Consider the following 24,506-nt stretch of genomic DNA (forward strand, 5'->3'; position numbering starts at 1 on the left):
GCTCGATAAATGAGTACCAAGCATGCTTGGGAACTAAACACTGGGGGTTCCGCGTTCGGCTGACCACCTGACCGGAACATCTGCTTCTGTACCTCAGAGCTCAAGGTTAAGAAAACTGAGATGGGCACAGTAGGCCTTGGCCCTCTACGGGCTGTCGCGCCGCTGAGTGCAGTTTAGTTTAGTGGTAATAAGAACTATAATTTTGACAATCAGAATTTCTAGTAAACGGTTATCATATGAAGAGAAACTGTTAACAGATGAACAGTTCAAAAACCTTATATTTTAGTTTCAATACCAATTTTTTCTCTTTTTTTTTACTTGAATAGCTTTTACCTTATTGTTCAGTAATTGTACAAGAATGTTTTTCTTTATGCGTCTTTCTAATAGGGAGAACACTTACTTTTTTTTTAAAATTAAAGATACAACTTTTATTTTTTAAACATCCCAGCAAATTTCATATATAACAATATCTGCGTTAACAGCGCTTATCGAGAGTTACTTAAATTTCAGTCCATATAATAATAATGCAATTTTTAATTATCAAGAGTAATAAACACTTCCCAAAGCATAATATATCCAAATAATTTGAAAAAAAAAAAAACCCAGACATAAATACTTTTATTTCTAACTAAATCCTTCTCAAAATTTCATACAGTTAATGAACCTACACTGTTTAAATTGCCAAATTCCCTATGAGAAAGTAAACACATTTTAGTTTATGTCTTGAATATGATTTATGTGTGAAGTATGAAAATAAAATAAAACCCAGACAACGCTTTAAAAAAATTTCAACTGCTGCTTTTATACCACGATACTAAAACTATACGAAAACAATTTTTTCAAACAATGGACTTTTTTCAAATTTGATCGGCTAATATTAAGAAGAAGAAAGATGATATGCTAAATATTTAGGCATGCTTTAGATACTTTCTGAAAATACTGCCTATCATCGTTTTTATGAATTCTCTGGGGCTTACCACGTAGATCAAGAAAAAAAAAACTCCATATATTGTGGTCATTCAAAATTTATATTCTACTCTTTTTTAGCTGACAGTGATGAAATCAGTTATGGTATAAAAATATTTATGAAAATGCATAAATTGAAAATGTTGTGAATAGTTTAGAATTTTTCAGTGCAACCTCAATTTCAGATATCGAATATTCTATATGGCTGCAAAAAAAAAAAATTTAAATAACGACTTTTTAAACTAAAAAGCTTTTTGTTATCCGAAGAAAAATTCTCATTTTTGATGTTTGTTTTCCTTTGTAACAAGTAAATGTGCTCATATTTTTATATAGATAAATATTTTTCTTGTGTGTTTACTTTCGCTTTGAGATATTCGACTTTTTATGGAGTGTTCTTGAAGTCTTTGATCATAATGGTCTTCTCTTTTGTGAGAATTTTATTTTAAATAAACAAGGCGTCTGACTTCAAACCACTTCAAGACTTCCATTTTTAAAATTTTCATTTAAGAGAAAATTATGAGAAACAAAGGGTAGAAGTTTATGGACTGAAAAAAATTAATAAAAGTGTAAAATTTAAAAACATGATGTTGTTATCGATAAGGTAGATTATAAGATATATTAATATCAATAAGATAGATCTCAATATAAAATCAAAAAATTATTCTATTGTTTTATATTTGTCACAAATATATATTGTCAAAATTATTGTTTTGTATGGTAATAGTAATTTTAGTAAAAAAATGTTTAACGTAATTCTGGTTAATAAACCAAAAATATACGGTATTCAAACCACTCATTTTCATTCGTATTGTAACGGCTTACCAAAAATTCTGGTGTTTAAAAATTATAGTTATTATTACTACACATTTAGTAAAAAATACAAAACTGAACAATAATCATAACCGAGAAAATAATTTTTATGCCCTTCTAGGTGGTATCATGATAAAAATCCCAAATTTCATAATATTTACCAAATTTTATGACATATTATGAAACCATATTTTATAGTTAACTTTATTAAACTCATTATCAAAATGCTAATGTAAGAATTACAGAGCTATTTGATGTTCCCTAAGAGCAAGAAATACGATAAATCTTGCCATATTTTTTCTCAGTGCTGAATAATGTTGAAATATGGAATAGCGACGGCCTCTGATTGGTTTAAAATCTAGAAACCTGAATATGTAGGCCTAAATTTAATTAAATTTTAATGGCTCATTTTTTTCCATTCTACAAAACAACTTTTTGGGTATTTTCTGAATTTTTTATTTATTAAGGTGTTAATGTTTGAAGCGCAAGCAAGCAATGTATGTTTGACATATGTTAATGGCTAGTAGGTTTATATTGGAGAAAATGTTGTTTATTGGGACAATTTTCAAGTCTTATTTCTTAGCATAAAAAATTGCAGTCACCGTAATCTAAAGAAAGTCTTTAAATACTTTAACAATGTTCTCTGTTATAAATTTTGTCTGACGCAATCGAATTTTGAAAGTAAAAAAAAATTCAAAGGCTTAAATTAGAAATTGCAAACTATCCCAAGATACATCACTTTTTTGTATCTTTGTATACATTCTGCGATGTGACGTTTTAAAATCAATAACTAGCATCATAGTTTTTATGAAACAAAAATGTACAAATTTTGGAGTTTAATAACTTCTAATCCATGGTCAGACTTTAGCTTTTTAAAACGGAGTTTTAATATTTCGAGGGCTTCACCATAAACATGCTAAACAATTAGTAGTGATATCCTATATAGTAGTGTAAGATTGATTTTCATGTTAAGAACAATTTTTAACACAGAGGTCAACAAATGTAATAAATGATTATCAAATAGAACATGCAAGTTTGAAACAATGTTAAATTAAAGCTAGTTTACACGCTGTGAGTTTCTAATTAAGCTTGAATAAGCAACCCATGAGATCGAAATATCAATAACATTATATCAAAATTGAATCTGCCTTTCTGAAACGAGGCTAAGAAAACCTTCGGAAATCGTAGATGAATCCAGGGCTAAAGAGAATACAAGGGCTAGTTCACTCCGCTCTTAGAGCTGAAGCTACGATTTCCCTCCTCATGACGTCACTGTGTCCACAGATCTCGGAGATCGCAAGCAAAGATATGATAACTTTGCATCTTTCTCTTTGTAAAAATAAGTTAGACTTTTTCTGGTTATTAGCCTTCAAACTTTACGTAATTAACACATTATTTCCGTTCATAAACATAGTTCAAAAAAAACTTTCTTGGTTATTATATTAAAAAAATACCATTTTAAACTTATAAAAATGTTTTGCTAGTTGGTGAAAATGACACGATAAATACTTTATTTTAAAAAGTTCAATTTTAACTTTAACTATTAAGAAAAATGAAGGCATATATCGACACTTTTTTTATCTACATATTCTTTTATAAAGATAAGTTAAGTTAAATTTAGAATCCCTGATTTTAAAATATGTCGTTAATAGCAATTTGTTCATACTTAATCATTAGGAAACATCAACCTTAAACGCTAATTACTGAAACAAATTTCTAATGACATTAGAAATTTTACAATTGTTTATAGACATTTAAATTTACGATGATATAATTTATAGATATTTAAATTGAAGAGAATATAATTTTTTAAAAAAATCATAAATATTTAGAATAACTACATTAAAAAATATGTTATGAAATTAGGAGAATTTCAACTATATACTATATATTTTATTTATACTTTTTACTTACATTTTAATTTTCTTTGACTTTATCCATTTTTTAATTCTTTTCACCTGCCTTTCTTTCTGAAGTAACGAGGCGGTTTCTGTTTAGATAATGAATTTTTATAAAAGTTCTTTAAGACAGAATAAACGTATTGCTGTTTTATATTAACTGTGTCATTTCGGAATCCATTCTTTACATAGTTGTTCATTTACTTTAGGGAACATGCGAAAATTATACTTTTTCCTTTTGTTTTTATATCAGAATTTTTGCAAGTTGTAATCACGCAAACTGGCATTTCGATAATAGTTTTAAATTCTTGTAAATTCACAGCAAAAACTGAGGAACGTCATTATAGAAAATAAAAAATGTCTTAGAATATCTCGCAAAAGGAAATGATCCAATATTAGTTAGAGCTAGTAAGGCCAAACGCTCCGTTCTTGAAGTAAAAGTGCGAGCTTTGCGCCAAAGTGACGTCACTAGAGTGACGTCGGAGGATCGGCGCGGCAAGAGATACTTCAAAGGAGTGAACCAGCCCTTCTATTCTCTTTAGCCCTGAGATGAATCCTCATTCGCAAAACTAAGGCCGAAAGCGTTTTCAACCCGTTCACCTATTCAAGGTTTATTTTATATTTTTTTGCCAACACTGAAACAAGGTTTATTTTCGCTGACTTTTGTGTCCTTTTTTAACACTCTAAAAGTGTAGGATGTTAAGTTTTCAACACAAACAAAATGTTGCATTTGAGAGTCTGGATAAAACTAGCATGGAAAACGGCCAAAAACAGCTTTATAGTAAGAACAATAAAATTTTTTTTGTATAGTTTAATGCAAGCCTTTATTCAATCTTTAAAGAAACAACATTGGTATACTAATAATTCTACTAAGTTTAGCAAAGAATCAATTAGTAAACCTTTCTATGCTAACCAAATGAGAGGAAAAATACAATGTTTGCCGCAAGGTTGCTTGCCATCAGGGATGTAACATTGCGAAATCAACCATGAAAGTGTAATTTTTTCGAGTAAACAATTGTTGGATTAAATGGATTTGAATTAAATGGAAATGGACTTATCTCTCTAAATATAAGGACTATCAGCAATCAAAAAAAAATGTTCCCAGTATTTTCGCCCTTACACAGGTCGGCATGTAGTTCAAATTTACACCAGAATAGCATCTATCTATAACAGAATAGTATGAATGCATATGCATTTTTTTGAAACATGGATTTATATTGGCATGTAAGTAACATCAGTTTATAATCTCACATTGTTAGAAATTTTTCGGAAAAAAGTTAAAAAAATCATTTATTTAATTGTTATTTTGTCATATTTAGTCAGAACAGTCATACAACCATGAAAAAGATGGTACTCAAACTGTTAAGTATGAAAAAATCATGTAGTGACTGTTTTCACCTAATACGGTTAAACAACCAAAATTTTATTCGCGCAAACTAGGTGCACAGCCAATGAGAATCATGCGTATCTTCTTGAATAATCCCATCCATTAATTGATTTGATTATTCAAGAATCCATCATAATCCAACCAATTGAATCCATCAATATTATTTTCGCTTTTTTCGTCCTTCGCCATCTCAAGGAAGTCGAATTTTAAAATTTTTATTTTACTAAAACTATTCGACTTATTTCCCTTCAAATTTTAGATTTTGTCGTTTAAAATTGGATAAATCAAATATGGTGTAAGAATATGTGCATTTTAAAATTTTTCGATCATCATTAAATATAAGCAATAATTAATGCATATAGAATGTTGCAAACAAGATCATATTTTTCTGCTTAAGACTACTTCCTTTTCATGTTTTGTGCGTCGAGAACGCAAGCCCATCGAACAAAGGTTATTTTTATTCAGAGAAAGTGTGATCTGGTGTCTGATTTCGTACCTTTAATTATTGTTTGCACTACTTCCTTTTCATGTTTTATGCGTCGAAAACGCAAGTCCATCGAACAAAGGTTATTTTTATTCAGAGAAAGTGCGATCTGGTGTCTGATTTCGTACCTTTAAATATTGTTTGTACTACTTCCTTTTCATGTTTTGTGCGTCAAGAACGCAAGCCCATCGAACAAAGGTTATTTTTATTCAAAGAAAGTGCGTTCTGGTGTCTGATTTCGTACCTTTAAATATTGTTTGTACTAAGTAATAGGCAAGATAAGCACCTCGAGCTACCGAGACCATGTCTTAGTACCATTCATTCTACTGAAAGTTTTTGAAATGTCCTTTTTTTGGCATGGAAGAAACGAAAGACATGGAAGAAACGAAAAGTCGAAAATTTTAAAGGTAGATTTTAACAAAAGGATTTTTTAAGCAAGCTGATAAAAATCATTATTTCCAAAACATAGAGTAACTAGAAATTTTGTAATACAACAACCTATGGCCAATTTATTGTCCCGAAAAACCATCAGTAGATTTTATAAATATTTTGTTTCCTTGAAAACTTGTAGCAATACATTTTTCCAAATATAACTCCCTAGAGACAGTTATGTTCCTTTTAAAACAATATTTGACAGTTTGTTTAATACCTTTTCAAAAACAAACACAAGTTTTTTCTTCTTAATGGTAAATAAGAACGAAGAAAAATAAGCGTTTTATCATTGATAATTAAACGTTTCTGAAACCTTTCATTCAATATTAGTGCAAAAAATAAATTAGAAGAGTTGGAAATGCTTATGGGAATTTGATAATGCAGAAAAAAAAGCATTAAATTATTTGAAAGAAAGTATTGGATTTATATATGCAAAAAAATGCTATCTTCATAGAAAGAATGTTGTCAATTAATGCTGACACTTTTTAAGCCTATTATAGTAAGATCAAACTACCTTTTGGCTAATTAGAAAATACATCATTCATCGCTCAGTTAGTCTACTTTATTTCAGACAGTTTGCAATAAGGACAAAAAAAATAAAAGCTTATTGTAAATAGCCTTAAAGACTTATTTTATTTTATTTTATAACCGTCATAGAACAGCCGACCCAATTTTCGGGGCTAAGAGTACGAATGTTCAACTCGGTAGCCTTGTAATTTTGAACCCTATCCAAAAGGCAAGAGAATACACGAAAATCTCCTACGGTTAGTCTGACAGCAAGGAGACTCGATACCCCATCATCCGTCCAGCAATGATGATATTTTTACGTCAGCACTGTAGTTTTTAAGAGCTGGATTCAGAATTCGTATCTACCGGCCATGGCTGGGAATCGAACACGGTTCACCGCATTAGAAGGCGAATGCTTTACCCCCTGACCAGCTTCGGCTCTTAAAGATTTATTGAAATAAACTTATATGCATTCCGACTAAGTTATATTTTGCAAATTTTCTAATTAGCCTAAAGGGAAATAACCTGATCTTAATAAGTCTAAGAACATCAGGCTGACTAGAAGATTCTAAAGATTTTTCAATTAGCTTGGAGGATCGCAAAATATTGGTAACATTTGCAAACTGGACTTAAGCTGTATCTTGCATTTTGATTAAATATAGCTTTTTTTTTTAATCATAAGAGAGCTTTTGTTTTTGTTTCATAAGAGAAACCGTTTCAAACTAACAAGAAGAAGAGTACTTTTACGCAGCGAATGCCCCTTAAGGGACATTTTGAAACATTACGTTAATTAATGTGTATTTTTGGAATCTTTGTCAAATACATCAGTCGCTGAAAAAAGTCAGAATAAGGAGTTGGAACATGATTTTATTGAAACAACGATTTTTATCAAGCAATCTAATTAACTATGGTATTTTCATCTCGTCTTTCTCATTAGTAATTCGAACAATTCCTTTTTTTTTCATATTCCTCAAAATATTTTTCATTTTTTTGGTGTGTTCATTCTGCATTATTATTTTGACCAGCTTCTAAAAAGTACATATTAATGGCGGTTAACGGGAGTTTTGGGTTTTTATAACAGTTGATATCAAAAAGTTATACAAAAATCTGTATTTCTATTAATTAAACATTAATCAGAACAAAAATTTTTCTTCTTTTATTTTTTATCTTTCACTTTTTTCCTCTAATGTCACACATACAAGCATTTTACTGGAAAAATTAAAGAATAATTAAAAAGTTTAATTGGAAATTATTTAACTTAAAGAATTTCATCCCAGTAGCAATATTTATGTTAGTAATGCTGAAATGAAATAATTATTGTTTTTTAATCTAATTTTAGTTGCAGTGTTTTTATAATTATATAATTGTTGTTCAAAAAGCATGAATTCAAATAAAGCATCTTTTTGCCCTTATAGAGTTTTTAGTTAATCATTAAACCCATAAGGCAGAAATCACATATTTTATTAAATAAATAAAATAAGTATCAACCATCGGCATTTTCTTGGAATAAATATCAATGATCAAAATCTAACGCAGATTGTCTTTTCAACAGAAGTTATAATAAAAAACCCTGAAGTTTAAAAAAAAAGTTAATGCACCTCAATAATTAAATTACAGGGATAAATTTAATTAATAACATAGTAAAAAAATATGAAATGTTTTCTCTTTAAATTAATGTCATCTCGCGTATGTCGGTTCCAAAAGTCGATCAATGTTTTTAATTAGCTAATTACCACTTAAAACTCCTCTATGCTCATTTTAGAAGTTGGAACACTTCATTTCTAGTTACTTTCTGTTTTCGGAGCAGTTTTATGTTCTTTTTAATGCTGTTTCATGTTTCAAAAGACTGTAAAGGTCTTTCGATCGACTTTAACACATGGCGAAGCTATACATTATTTATTTCCCTTGTTTGTATTAGGTCCAATCACAATACACTTTCTCGTAGAACTTTTCAAATTCGTATCATGCATCTAATGATTGTATATCGGTAGGAACAATAAACTTTGCCTCATTAACAGCCTCACATTGTTGGAGTAAAGCAAATAAGACTGGGTTTCACGATTGAAACTCCGTAAAGGATTAGTGCCTATATACTACCCACCAAATATATTCTTCTACTAGTACACTTACGGTCAAAAGGATTTATCCTGATATTTTGAACAACTTGCTTGTGATATATTCCTTGAATGCTTAAAAAAACTGATGCAGATACACTATTAAAAGTTTCATTCTAAAATTACGGTAAAATAACTGGCAGCATTCTGTCCATCCAATTAACAGTAAAGTTTACAGTAAATTTTTTTCTGCCCTTACTGTTTTAAAACTGCTAACAATTAATATGGTTAAAAAAATCAATTACGGATACAAAACTATAAGGCTTTTAACCATTTACAACTAGCATGGTTTAAAAACCGTGGAAAAGAAATTTAGCTGAACATTGGAGCTTGTCTTTTCGTTAGTTAATGGGCATTGCAGTTCTGTTGTGGTTGAGTTGTGTTTTATCAAAGGAACAGTGGAATGTGGTTTAATTAGTTTATCTGGTTATTTCACCTACCGTAAGAGATGGAAAATACTGGACTTTTTCGCGTTAAGCGGCTTTATGGTGCTGCCATCTATGCTTGAATGAGAGTATCGTTTTCTAATAGTTCAGGGTTACAAATTGGAGAATGCAGAACACTGGAAACTCTTCATGCGTATAATAGAATCGAGGAAATATTGTGGTATCTAAGCTGGGACTCAAATCCAATTTCTGTTGGTAATGAGAATGGCAAATTAACCCTCTCAGCTGTAATGTGAACCTGCGTGCAAGGAAAAAAGTGGCTTAATTAGGTGGGTCTAGTTGGTGCGATGAATTTCTGGTTGTTTAACCGTTTTAGGTGAAAGCAGTAAATGAACGGTTTTTTTACTAGTAGTTTGAATACCGAAGTATTTATGGTTATTTAACTGTTTTGTTTAAATATGTAATAATAATAATAAAAATAAATAAATTATTACTTAACATTTTTTTTGAGAAAATACTAACTGAATGCGCATAAAAATTAACAGTTGAATAGAAAATTATATTTTAAACATTTATTTGGCTGAATTGTTTAGCAACTGGAATGTAGAATTTCAGATTTATTGATTCTTTTAAAACACTACGCAGAATGAACGTAAAATTCAAGTTGCAAATAAATTGATAGAAAACGCGTTTTTTTAAAAAAAAAATTGTGATATATTATTGATTTACAAAAGGTTAGAGAAGGTTATCCTGTTTCAATTAGTGTGCTATTAATTTTTGGTTCAATATTTTAAGGTATTATCTTTATTATCTCTTATTATCCTTTTTTCTCTTCCTTTTTTCAAAAATTATCTTTAACTCATCCCTGTATTGATTTTAAACAATTGAAATATATCATGTAACTATGATTGAAAACTATTTAATTATGATTGATTAACTATAAAATGTATTTTGTAACTATTGAAATATAATATACAATTAAAATTTGAAGTTACCCACCGTTTTCTAAGATTTAGAAGTCTATTCTAATTTAATCTGTTGCACCCTGGGGTTTTCGCCAATTTTTCTTACTTCTTTTTCATACCTCCCTAGTTTATTATCTTGTTCAAACTTGTTCTTCTATCCATAAGGACAGAGGAACAAGAGGATACCAATAATGGTTAAACCATTTTACTGGTGGTTCAGGTGGCTCAGAGGATACAGCGCTTGCCTCCCAATGAGGTGACCCAGGTTCGTTACCTCATTGCACAAGGCTAAATTCTTAAGGCCGTGTGTGCGTTTCCTGTTTTTCAGTAGCGTCGTCTATGGCTAAGAATACGATTTCAGTCACAGGCACACGTTGCAGCCTATTTTAACAGGGCGGATGCTTTCATACATGCATTCATTTATACATAGATCGTAATTTCAACCTGAGCTGTAGAACGATCCACCTCTAATTCAGTACCCCCAGATGAATTAATTTGTTAAGGAAACTTGGAGTTTTTTTTGACCCCGACAGATTTACCATGCAACAGCTACCATTTAAAACACAGGATTTCTTCTGCCAGTGAGAATCGAACTCCCAGTCTCACGAATACGAGTCCAACGTCCTACCAACCAGGCTACTCCGGCTCTGTTTATTTGAAATTATCAAGGTAGACAGAATTTTCCATTAAGTGTTTCCCCTTCAGTATCGTGTTCTTTTAATTGTAAGAGAAAATAGAATAGGGATAACAATAATTAAGAAATTAGATAGAAGTTTCATTTTTCTTATTCTCTGGAAAATTACATGTATTAGTAATACAAATTAAAATATTATGATTTGTCTTCAGTTTTTCACGTGTAAAAATCATACCCTCTTCCAGATGTTTTCTTAATGACAACAGTTTGCGTTCAAAAGCACATTCGTTTAATATTGTAAACAAATATACAATAATAGATTCAAATACAATTATTCAAGCTTTCAAGGATGAATTTTCCCAATTTCAAGTTTAATGTTTTGAATTAAAACATAGAAAAAAGTGATAGTAAAATTTCCGTGTTGCATATAATAATACAATTTCTGGTAAAAAAAATCTTAATTATGGGTAATAAAACCAAAATATGCGGTATTTAAACCATTCTTTTGGTAGTTTTTTCATTCTTATGGTAATGGTTCACCGGAAATGCTGGTTTTCAAAATCATAGTTCTTATTACATTACATTTAGTAAAAAATACAAAGCTGAAACATAAATTTAACCGAATAAATGTCCTTTACAAAACTTTAAGGTTTTTTTTAGGTTTATTTGAGGTTGTTTTGAGGTGTTAAGGTTGATTTAAGGTTTATTTGTAGTTGTTTTCTGAAACAACATTAAATAATCAACCTCTAAAGGTGCATAATCAAGGTTTTTGAATTTGTTTTAATCACACTTGAGGTTAATTTGAGTTCGTTGGAAATCTACTATAGAGCAAGCAACCAGCTTTGAGAGATTATTTTTGATGTGTAGAGCTATTTTTTCTACACTTCAAGCGAATAAATACACTTGAGGGGAGAATAATTTCCCCCAATACCAACTGAAAGTATTGCGGAGTTATATATGAGGATGATTCAATGAGGGGTAAACGAGGCTGAAATTGGAGTTTATTTATGAGGTCATAATCTCAGTTTCTACCTCAGGTGTATTTTTTTCATCTGTCAACCTTAAAACTACCTCAAAACACCTTACTTTATTTAAGGTTGTTTTTGTTGCCTCGGTCTAAGGTATTAGGATAAAATTACCAATTTTCATCACATTTGACATTTTATCAAATATTATAAAACCATATTTTATTGTTGATTTTATCAAAATCATCGTTTCATGAAAATTACCGAGCTTTTTGGTATTCTCATACAGCCTGTAATACGGCACATTTTTCCATATTTCATTACATTAATTTTATTATTTTTTTTTCAGTGCACAATCAGATGCTCCCATTGCTTCTCTAAAATTGCGTATCTGGTTAATTAATTGGAATTTTCTTTGAATTCTAGCATTTCAATTTCCATATTGTCAGTATCCTACTACTCGAAATAATGTTACTTCAAGATGAGATAAACTGTAATGCTTTGTCTGAATTCCGAAATTGGAAAAACGCTTTTATACTATTTCTTCTTAACTAGCTCCATATAGCTTTATATTTCGTCTGTCCTTGGCACATAGTAGACCTACATTCGTTAAGCTCTTGAATTTCTGGTTCTTCCGTTTTATATGAAAATATATGAAAAATCCATGAATAATTTGCTCGTGATATTGTGAGTAAGAAGTTTTGCCTGTTGGCATTTTTTCTTCAATAAATAATGAGAAACTGAAAATAGTTTAGACATTGTGCATAGATATAGTTCACAGTTTTAATTATGACAGACGGAGCATTTTAAAATTACCTCATAAAATGACCCTCTAAAATGACTACCCTACACGTACTTTGTTTCTCAATTCAACTCGTACTTGTTTCTCAATTTTTTTAAATTGCACTTTTTAGACCTCACTACTGTCGTGTGTCACTTTACTACCTGTCGCCATGCCATAGGTCGTCTGATTCAGGCATATGTGTAAAATAGCATGTCGTGTAAATAGCTCCCATGGTTTCATTAACAGACATGTACTCTTTTGTCGAAATTTTCTATCGCCGTTATGTTTAAATATGTCTGAATTTTCTGATACATTTCCTATCTTGCTCAGCCTTACAGGTTCATGTTAATTTGGTTTGAAGGCATAAAATAACTCCAACATAGATACGAAATCGCATGATCTGGTTGGCTGATTCTGATCAACGAAATCATGACTTGAGAACAACTCCACATTTCCTCGCAATAAAAATATTCTGTTATTTCTAGTTTTTATAATAAGCCGACCGGCCTGTGTAAGGGGCAGGGAACTGTCCTTGCATCAAAAAGGTTCTAGGTTTGAATCCCGGTCAAGGCATGAATGTTCTTTCCTTCTCTGTACTATCTGTCCTTACTTTTGGAGTGACGTTGGCCCACCTAATATGGTGCCCCTGTAAGACAGGTCAACAAAATTGCCCTGTATATGCCTGAATTGACGGATGTTAACACAAGTGGCCATTGGAAAAAAAGTTTTTATAATAATCATAAAATTTCAGTCGTCTTTTTCCTTGGCAGCAACATATTTCTAGAAGTATGTAAAATTCCAAACCAGCATGAGTTTTGGAACACTATTTTTTTTCTTCTTTCCAATGCACACCTGGGGAATGACTTACGTCATACAGGTATCTGAAGGTCAGATTTGTTGGCCACTTTTTCAGGGGCACCATATTAGGTTTGCCAACGTTGCTCCCACAGTAAGGACAGATAGTACAGAGAAGGAAAGGACATCCATGCCTTACCCGGGATTCGAACCCAGAACATTTCTGATGCAAGGGCAGTTCCCTAACCCCTACACAGGCTGGTCAGCGAACACTATTTGTTAATCACATAAATTTTGAAGTTATAATTTCTGTAACTATCCTTTCTTTAATTGTAAATATAAACTCTCTTATCCTCAATCCCTTCAAAAGAAAAGAAAAAACAAGTTGCTTTTTTGAAGAAACACTATTTTTCAAATGATATTTTATTTTCAGTTTGTGAGTTCATCTAATTTCCTTTTATTTAATGTTAAAATATTTTATAATATTTTTGCTTGTCTAATTTAACATTATGTATGATATACGTAGTAATAGTAATGATGAAACATACCAAGGCATAGTTATTCAAGATCATATTCCTTTGAAAAACATGATATTTTTTATATCAGGTGTCTAAAATAAATATTCCATGGTTTGAAAAAGTGAGTGAATAATTTAAGTTTATTTATAGTTAAATTCAAATAAAATATATGCCATTAAAATATACTTTTCATTGCAAATTTAAAGTATTTTATAGCGTAAAATATCATGTATCAGAATAAATCTTGAATTATTAAACACGCAATTTTACTACACCATTTTCTGAACTTATCCTATGACGCTTTTTGAATACGAACGAAAAGACTTAAAATAATGAAAATTGATAATGGAAATTCTGACGTATTTCTGAGTAACATTCAGTATTCAATCTATTGCAATAGATTTGAATATAACCTCTTGGGATCCTGTCAGCTACCAGAAAGGAAGAGCAATACATTTTGCGGCTGAATTTCACATTTTAAATTCTCTTATTTTAGTGCAAACCGTAAGGAATAACAAGAATTTTAAAATAGGATCCAAAGTAAAATATTGTAATGTTTTTCAATGAGAAAAAATATATGTGCATGGAATATTTCATGTCAAAAAGTAATTTTATCATTTCAATGAATTTTCCAATGATTGAGAATCATTACTTCTCTTTAAAATCAAAAAAAGATTTATATGGCTCTATGTACATAAAACAATGGATAATGGATGAATAAAAACAATGGATGTCTAACTAATCTAATTAAATTCTATATAAATCATTCAGTAAATTGTACGTTATAATTTTTGATAAAAATATAAAAAATTTCATTGTTAGCTAAATTTATATTTTTACTATGCGCGAATCCAATTCGGGCAAATCCGAGGCTATTTAATAAACAATTTTTTTTCAATAAATGTTAATAATTTCTTAAAATATCATCAAAATTAAAGTTTTACAATTAAAATTTGATCTTATTAATTGTAAACTTTGAATTATCCAGTATAATATATACTTTGCTCACATGCAGTTTCAAGCTAATGCAAGGTAACTAACAAATAAATGTGCTTCTGTATTTCGAAATGAACGCGCCGTAAAATGCATCCACTATCCTCTATTTTCGCTCTTATTTTCATGTTTTGCAATCTTGAAAACTTGTTACGAAAGTATTTTAAATCATTTTTGAAAGATGCCGGTAATGGACCTACATTTGAATTTGCTACTCACTTTAATTTTTACAATTTGTGCTTTATTTTACGTTTTTTCTTGTACTCTTATTTTCTATTTTTTTCTTGTTTTTTTATTTTCTATTTTTTACTTAGCATGTTTTATTTCCAATTCAATTTTTTGGTGCTATATTGTATTGTTCTGTAATGTATTGATAGAGTTTGCTTTATCTATATTAATACAATATTAGAAAGCACTATTGTTTGCAGATATAATCGCGTGAGTTGATGATGAGATTATATTTTCTCCTTATTTTGTTTCCCGGCTAGCAAAAACGAAAAATATTTTAATTAATAATTTTTTTCTTCTCTTCAAAAATATAGATATTTTTTGCATGTTTCATTTGCATTTTTAAAATATATTAAATATGTATTAGTATATATAGAGGTAAAATCCTTTGAACTATTTAGATTTGATCAAATTCTAATGGTTCAAACTTTAAAATAGTTGTGGAAATCCGGTCATTAGCACGAAAATTTTTCAGGATGAGGTGATAATTTCATATTTGGTGCTAAAAACGAGTTTGACTTGAAAATAAATTTGACAGCTTTATTTATTAAATACATTTCATCTTTTTAAAAATAAATATGCAGAAGGTATTCATGTGTATAAAGTGCAATATTGTTACTATTTCGGTATTAGCAAATATCAAAGTAAAGTTTAGAGACTATCATCTTCTAAACCTTTTTTTAATTTAAATATATTCCTCCCATCGTCTTAACATTGAGATAACCAGCAAGCAATCTGAAACTTTAAATGAATTTTTATCACAGAATCAGGAGTAATAAAATATCTCATATAATAATTGCTTATAGTAAAATATTTGAACGGTAAAACTTTGAAAATGATGCCTACACAATATTTTATCATATTTTATACGCATCAAAGCGACATTGTAAATGACATAACGTAACAAATGTAATATTTATAGGGGAATTCCATTTTCGAGGAGAATGTAATTTTAATGTAATATTTTATTCAGAGTGTCTCACACTAGATGAAACAATGATTGTGCTAAAATTTTATTTCCTGTAGTAAGCAGACTATGTAAACTGAAAAAAAAAACTAGTTATGTATAAAAGAGATGAATCGATGTGCGGGTCCCATACTTCACAAATTTTCATCAACTTCCCAGCAATTTTCGCAACAAAAGAATTACTTTACATGTGTAAAGCAGTTCTTTTGATAAAGAAGCATTTCATATTAACTATTCCTTTTATCCATATGAAATTATTGTGGCTTTATAATAGAGTTTATCTTTCATAAAATTCATTTTCATCTAAACTAATCCAAATATTTTTTGATTGAGGAAATTTATTGTGAAGCAAGGTTTATGAAAAAAATCTTTACTTTTTGTACACTTATTGTATTAAAGGATAATATTAATTAAAATAAAAATATTCCACACTAAATATTTCTGCAATAATTTTTTAAAAGGCTCTATTTTTTCAGATTTTTTGAAGTGTTAAAATAATTTAAAATTTATGATTTTTTCTTTTCACTTTGGATATTTTTTGGTCTCATTTTTCTTAATTATTTCAAAAACAATAATAGCTTTCCTTTTAAACTGTCTTTGGATCATCCTAACCTAGTCCTAACCTCATCAGAATCTCACCGCTAATCAGGCTCGTTGAGAGCAGTTGAGATACTTGTACGCTGAAAGTAATCTGGCTCGTTGAGAGTTTTTTGTGGTCAACATGGGAAATTCCTGTAATAAAAATAAACTCTGAAAAAAATCTGAAGATATTTTAGAGTGCTTTTTAAGCCTACGTTTTTCAGATGTATATAAAAATCTTCAAAATATTTTGAAGATATTTTTATATTTTCTTTGCAAAATAAAAAGCGCAAGAAATTAAACGGTTTAGAAAGGAAAACGAATAACTTCGAATTTTTTGCAGATTTTTTATAATCTGTTAAGAAATTATGTAAAAATAATTATGAAAGGACCTATACTTTTAACCAAATGATTGGTATCAACTTCGATGCTGTTTTTGCGTTTTGAGAGACACAACTAAGATATACGTATAGGTTGGATCAAATTGCTGCTTAAGCTTCAAAATCGAACACAAAAATGTGTTCCTTTTCATTATAAGTCCCTTTCGTTGAAAGATTCTCAAGTTTCAATATTTAACCCTTTCGCGCCTAACGGGACACATACGTCCCAAGCAAATTTCAAAAAAATCTTTTGGGACAGAACATAATGCAGTCGTACATAATGCAATTCTTGCGTTTTTGAAGTGTTGTAGCAGCTCATTCCATATTGTACGAACGTAAATAGTTTAGTTTTGGAAAATACCGCCGATTTTCGATTAAATTTTGATTGATCTGTAAATCTAAGGCCAGAGAAATTCCCCACGAAGCTTATTACCTCTAATAAACTGATGAGTGGCAAAATTCTACCTCCGTTTTTATTATCAGGACATATGTGTCCCTCTCGTCTTGGATAGTGGGAACACATGATCCCAACAGTCCTATGTGATCATTGGTTTTCTTTACAAAATTATTCATTGCAGACTACTGGGACACATATGTCCCAGTTGTCAGGACTGATGGGACATATATGTCCCGGTCCTAAATCAGTGTTTAAAATCTTCCTAAAAATATAACATCTTAGTTTTAGCATTCCATTGTGCTTTACTCATAGTTTATGCTACCAAAATTGTTCTGCTGTAAAAAAAAAAAATCGTCTCGAAAGGATTAAAACTGGAAATTGTTGTCTCGTTTGTTTAGTTTAGAGTAAGAGATGATAGTTTGAGCTCCTTAAATACTTTTTATCATAAATATTATTTACATTAAGTTTCAAATAATAAATTCATTAAGTTTCAATTAAGTTTAAAATATGTTCGGAACTATAATATGAATTTAATAAGGCAAATTTTTTAAAACTGAAATATATTTTAAGTTTAATATTTTTAGAATATTGGAAAAAAAGAATTAAATAAAGCTAATTAAAGTAGCTCTAAAAAATATTTAATCAAGTAAATAATTAAAATATTGCTATAAGCTAATGTAAAGGGAAATTAATTTCGATTATTATCTTCCGTGTTTTACAATATTTACGACCTAGAAAGTAAAATTCGATACTTCTAATTTATCTAGTTTGGATAAATAAATAAAAAAAAATCTTCATGAGCTTTAATGAAAGTGTTAAAATACAAGGTACTGAAATGAGATAAGAATATTAAGTCAGTTTTTATTCATGGGAAATTTAATCTTCTAAACACCAGCTGATCATTAGTCTACTTACTCTTTTTAGGCTATCATTAACCTTCCTGTGCTTATAATTAACGTATTTCGAAGTTTTAATTAAATCTAAGCATTTTTCAAATTAAATCATCGGTTTCCGTTTGCTTTGTGACGATAAATTTAATCTGAATCTATTTATTTATCTAATTTTTAATTGAGAAAAGTATTTTGCTCTGTAATGTTTGTTTTCCGTTCTAATAGGTTTAAACATGTTGAATTAAATTTCATGACAAAGCAAGACTATTTAACGGATTTTTAAATTTAAATTGAAACTAAGCATTTTTCATTTTAAAACATTGACTTATGTTTGCTTTGTGACGTTACATTTAATCTGCATCTATTAATTTATTTAAATTTTAATTGTTAAAAGTAATTTTGCTCTGAAAGGTTTGTTTTCCGTTCTAATAGGTTTAAACATGTAGAATAAAATTCAAGATAAAGTGCGACTATTTAACGGATTTTTAAATTAAAATTAAGGATTTTTCATCTTAAATCATGAGTTCTCGTTTGCTTTGTGATTGTAAATTCAATTGCGATGATTTACGTAATAATCGTATTTAGTAAAGATAACTAATTAACTAAATTTATTTATTTAGTTCTTAAAAAAGATTTTTCTCCGAAAGGTTGCTCTTTCAGTTCTAACTGATTTAAACCTATTCAGTAAAATTTCCTATTAAAGAAAGACCAATAAAGGTATTTTGAAGTATACAATAAACCTTAGCATTTTTGTAAAATTTAATTTAATTACGATGAATTACGTAATTATCGTATTTAGTGGATTTGTAATATTAAACTTAATAAGAACTGTGTGACATTGTATCACTTAATTTGAATTTTCTAACAAAATTGTGACCTAAAATTAGGCCGACCCCTACCCCTCTTCTCTGATGCCTTTCTGTCTGTCGTCCTTCACGGCTTTGACCTTCGGCAGCCTTTGATGTAAGCACATGGGAGATGGTCCGATCTGGTCGCAGTTAGTTCATAATTGTGATTTCATTTAAGCTGTTTATCAGTTCACTTCGGTTCCCCTCTTAGCCACGATTCTCGTGGTGTTTTAAGAAATTTGACTTCAATTTTCCACCTAATTATACAAATTCCGCCCATTTTTTTGGAACCGGGCATTCGAAAACATAATTGTCCAGAGTCACTACGATCCCTTAACAGGGATTTTTTTATTTCTTCCACCCCCCCCCCGTGGGTGCTTTTGCTGTCATGCTGGGATGGCGTTTGTTTTGTTATTTTTGTGCATTTTACTTTTCATTTCTTTATAATTAGTTACTAAGCTAAACTTTGATAATTTTTTAACCCTGATTTCATTAGTTTCTCCTTCCTATCCGCGTCAATTAAGCCCTTTTCTAACACAAGGAGCCGTGATAGCCAGCTAGTTAGACGGTTCGATCTGGGTCGATCCTCGCTTCCGGTAAGACCTACATGTGATATGCGTGTGTAAAGTCTGTTGGCTGATCAGTACCATGTGTTCAGAGATTTGGAGAAAATTTTCTTCACCTTCAGATGAGCATGAGGAAGCATTGAGGAAGCATGTCTTCAAATCATCCTCAGGGTTATTTCCCAGACCGTTGCCAATAGTCCATTGTGATAGCCACTAGTGTAATGTAAATAATGTACCTACTTACCTACCCTTTCTAACACAACCATTTCATTGAACGCCATCTAGGGGCGTCGAGTACAAAAATACAGTCAGCTTCGTTGAAGATGGTTTCCCTATGTTAGGCGTCTGTGATTCTAACATTAATTTTAATTGTAGTGTGTTCAGTTTTGTAAATATTTTGTTTTCTCGCATTACTTTTTAAAATCGTTTCGTGCTATTGATATCTGTAAAACTAATCAACGTTTACACTCATAGAAGAACGAATACACCTAGTGATACAACCCTCCATTGAATTCCGTATTTCCATTTTAAGCAAATTTTATATTTAATTTTTATTCTTTATTTTTATTTCAAAGTGAAACAATGCTCAAAATCTCATTTTTCAGTCAAACGTCAGACCATTAATAAAATACTGATTATTTTTTTTAATAACATAATATTATACGATTATATTTTTGTTCTAATTTATCCTTACTTTTTTTTAAATATCTGTTTTGTTGTATATAAAATATTCGGAGTTATATTAATTTCTGTTCTTACTATTCTTTGCTATATTAATTGGCACAAAATGGTTAAAAATCAGAAATTTTGAAAAAAAGATAAAAATAAAGCTTAATGTTACTATTTTTTTCTTTTATTTTACGAAAGTTGCAAATTACTTTCACAATTATCCACTACAAACTGTTTAGATATTTAACTTTTAACGGAAATTCGCCAATAACTTTTAGTAAAATGCAATATTTTAAAATGAATTAAAACTTCGAATGCATTTAATTTCTATGAAGGATGAAAGTTACATGAATACGAAACCGAATTTATTTAAAATCATTAGTCCTAACTTTAAAATTATATTAAGTATTTAATTGTATACTGACATAATTAATGCATTTTAAAGTTGATTGAAAACATAATTACGTGATATAGAATTTTAAACTCTTGTAAAATCAATCAGATGGTAAACGCGTTTCGCTCTTTCATTGCAAATAATTGATTGCCTTTGAAATCAAATCAGCATAATGAGGTTTTCGCGGAATGTGGTATGTACAATTTGAGTAATCATCATTAATCTTAATTCTTCATAGAATTTAATGTTATGATTATTATACATATAAAAGATTTTCCCTGGTTATCTATAGATTAATAACATTAATTATTATGAATTATGTGATTGTTGATTCGCATGCACTAACTACGTAAATTTTATCTATTTAACATAACTATTGAATTAAAGTACAGTGCGCAATAAAAATGAACCACATTGAGTAACTTTTTATTTAATCATCGAATCTTTACATTCTAGAACTCAATGGACGAAGGTGACTTCAAATATGGTTATTAATTAGTACAAATGATATTTTAAGTTACAAAATCAGAGACAGAAACATCATCTGTATAAACATACCTTTTTTTCCACTGATTTAGATTTCTGTCCATCGAAATATAAAGGGTATTCGCAACATCGAAATATGGTCTTCATAGTTTCATCGAGGGCGATTCAAAGCTTGGACCCCTCAATGTTAATTTTGTTTTTTGCGTATTTCACCATATCTCGAGAACTTTTTAAGCGAATTGAAAAGTTTTTGAGTAGTTATAAAATTTGTTTCGGCAAAGATAATTCCGTGCAAAAATACATATTAGTAAATATAGATCATTTTTTTATTATTTTATTAAAATATAGTCGAAAAAATGTCATTTTTAAGGTTTGCAGTTTTTTACAAAATTTTTAATAATGATAATTTACATGGCAAAATAGAAAATTTGAGCAAAATCAGAGAGTAATTCATCAGAAATCTAATTTTAAAAAGTGTAGTATGGATACATTATATGTTATAAAAGAACGCAATTTTAAGAAGTTGTGAGTATAATATGAAGGTGGATGTTGCATGGCTCTGCCCAGTGGTCAGAAAAACTACATTACTTTCGTAGTTTACTACAACTAAAATTACTTTGTTACAAATGTAGTTAGTTATACAACTACCTTTTTTTAAATGTTGTGATTACAAACTACTTTTGAAATGCAGTCACTACTTCACTGCTTTAAGGAACCTGCGGCGTAACTACCACTACAAAATTAAACATCAATTCACTAGTATATAACACATGCTAACTTGATTCAATCTTGAGGTACCTTTTGATAGATGAAGGTTGGCATTGTCGATAACTTTACCCCCCACATACCAAACTTCGCTAAAGAATTTAATTTACACCTGTGTTCAAAATGACTTTGAATAAGAATTTGGCTTATATTAGATATAAGGAACAATTAAGAAATATTTATTCATGTTTACATGAGCTAGTTTGTTGTTCCAAAACATTTTTTTCGAATTTGTTCATTTCGCCTTCAACTTTGCATACCATTTTAGACAGAGAATATTTAATTTACGAAATGTGAAATTATCAAATACATTTCGATTTTGTTAAATATTTAATGATACTTTATTTCCTCTAGAATTAGGTATAAAAATACGTTTCCTTCCTTTGGAATAACTTCAATGTTTCACGTGTGCGTGTTTGCTTGTGAAAGTGAGATTAAAGCGATTTTAAATACGTGATTTCCGTCAACGCCCAGCCGCAGGCCAAAGTGTCATTTCCATTGCATCGATTGACGTATGCACGTATCCATCAAATTCGAAAAATTTTTTGCGTTAGAACCACGTTTCTTTTCCAAACTAACGTTAGAAGTAATTGTCAAGAATCGCTACAAACTACTGTTTTTTTGTACTACTCACTACACTACTTTCGTACAAAAGTAGCACACTACACTACTAACAACTGTTTTTTTTGTACTACTCACTACACTACTTTCGTACAAAAGTAGCACACTACACTACTAACTACTGTTTTCTTGTACTACTCACTACACTACTTTCGTACAAAAGTAGCACACTACACTACTAACTACTGTTTTTTTGTACTACTCACTACACTACTTTCGTACAAAAGTAGCACACTACACTACTAACTGCTGTTTTTTTGTACTACTCACTACATTACTTTCGTACAAAAGTAGCACACTACACCACTAACTACTGCTTTTTTGTACTACTCACTACACTACTTTCGTACAAAAGTAGCACACTACACTACAAAGTACTGTTTTTTTGTACTACTCACTACACTACTTTCGTACAAAAGTAGCACACTACACTACAAACTACGAAAAAGAGTAGCGACTACAGTAGTTTCCCTACTTGTAATGTGCTCTTTCTGACCACTGGCCCTGCCTATACAAGCAAATAAAAATAGTTTTTTATTATAAATTATAATATAAAGGATAAAATTAATATATCTCAAAATTTCTATTATTCCTTTAAACTATCTTTAAAATTGTTTAATAAAGCTTAAAAAGGTTAAACTAAATTTCAATTAAATTTTGTTTAATTATGATTTTTAATTATGCCTAATTAGGTATTCGATAAAGGAATGCTGAGATAAAACTATGAAGTACTTACTTCAGAATGCTAAAATTGAAAATGCGTTAATAGAAAAATCAAGGAAGGAAACTGAACAGAACTTGAGATGAATTACTCCTAGAAACTTCTCGAATCAATTATTTACCAGAAATGTTTTTAAAAGTACTCGGAAAACATGTTTGAAGAATGCTACTTAATCCTTTCAAATTTTTAAATTTAGAGCATTCTCTTGAAAACTTAAAATGCGTAAGGATTTGCTTTGCTAATACGTTGGAAGATGATACAAAACCTCATTATATTGCTTTATATAAAGTATCCTTATAAAGGTTTTCAGAAATTAAAAAAAAATTGAGCTTCTGATTAAAGTTAATATTTAAAATGCATGTTTGAAAACTGAGCAGCAAATAAATTAATGTTTAAGTTATTAGCAATATACGAATCCTTATGCTGAGAATATTTTTTAACATTAAAAGAGATTTTCAAGACTAATGATTCAAAATTGAAGGAATATTTTTATTTTTAGGAAAGGATCGGGTATTTTAAAGCTACTTTAAATAATTGTATACACTAGCGCTACGTTTATTTGCTCACTTTGTATATATATCTGTTTGCACTTTATGTACAAATTACAAATTATTAATTCATTCTATTTTTTCGTGCATAAAGCATTTTATGTAAACTTAAGAAGATTTTGAATTAAAAAAAATATCTTCTTGTTTTAATAAAATATATTAAATTCTAAAGAATAACAAGAATATTAATAATACAGCTTATTGCATGTTAAGACCGAATCGATATTGCTTTTCGGCAAGGTCAGGAAAAATTTTTTAGTCTGTTTGTTTATAAAATAATTTGTATTCTGTAAATATTTTACCACACACGAATGTAAGAAAACAGATTGAATTGAATTGATTTTTTGACAGTTTGAATTGAATCTCCATTTTTAACACATTTTTCGTTTTTTTTCAATATGACGCAAGCAGTTTTTGAAACGAATTTTTCCAATCTGTTTAACGACATTTAACATAAATATAAAAATATTTGTGAAAATAATGACATATATATAGATTGATGAATTATATATGATATATTTTTCTCAAATGTACATTTAACTTTTGAAGGAAATGGTTATCATCGCAAATAACTATGAAATCTTTTAAGCAAATAGCACGATATCATTATTGTCTCTAGTATTAAAGGGTTTGCTTTTATTTTACCAAATAATGCAATCAGGAAATAGCATTTTTAAGGAGCAACGGAACTTTTCTCATTATTATTCGTAGCGATTTATTTCTAACTCACTAATGAGATGACTTCGCTGATATCCAAACTAGAACTTTGTTTAAAGTAATTATTTTTGTTCCGATTGTTTTTTTAATTT

This window comes from Parasteatoda tepidariorum, chromosome 9, assembly GCF_982258835.1.
Source record: "Parasteatoda tepidariorum strain Cologne lab strain chromosome 9, Ptep-v5.0, whole genome shotgun sequence".
NCBI classification, from domain to species: domain Eukaryota; kingdom Metazoa; phylum Arthropoda; class Arachnida; order Araneae; family Theridiidae; genus Parasteatoda; species Parasteatoda tepidariorum.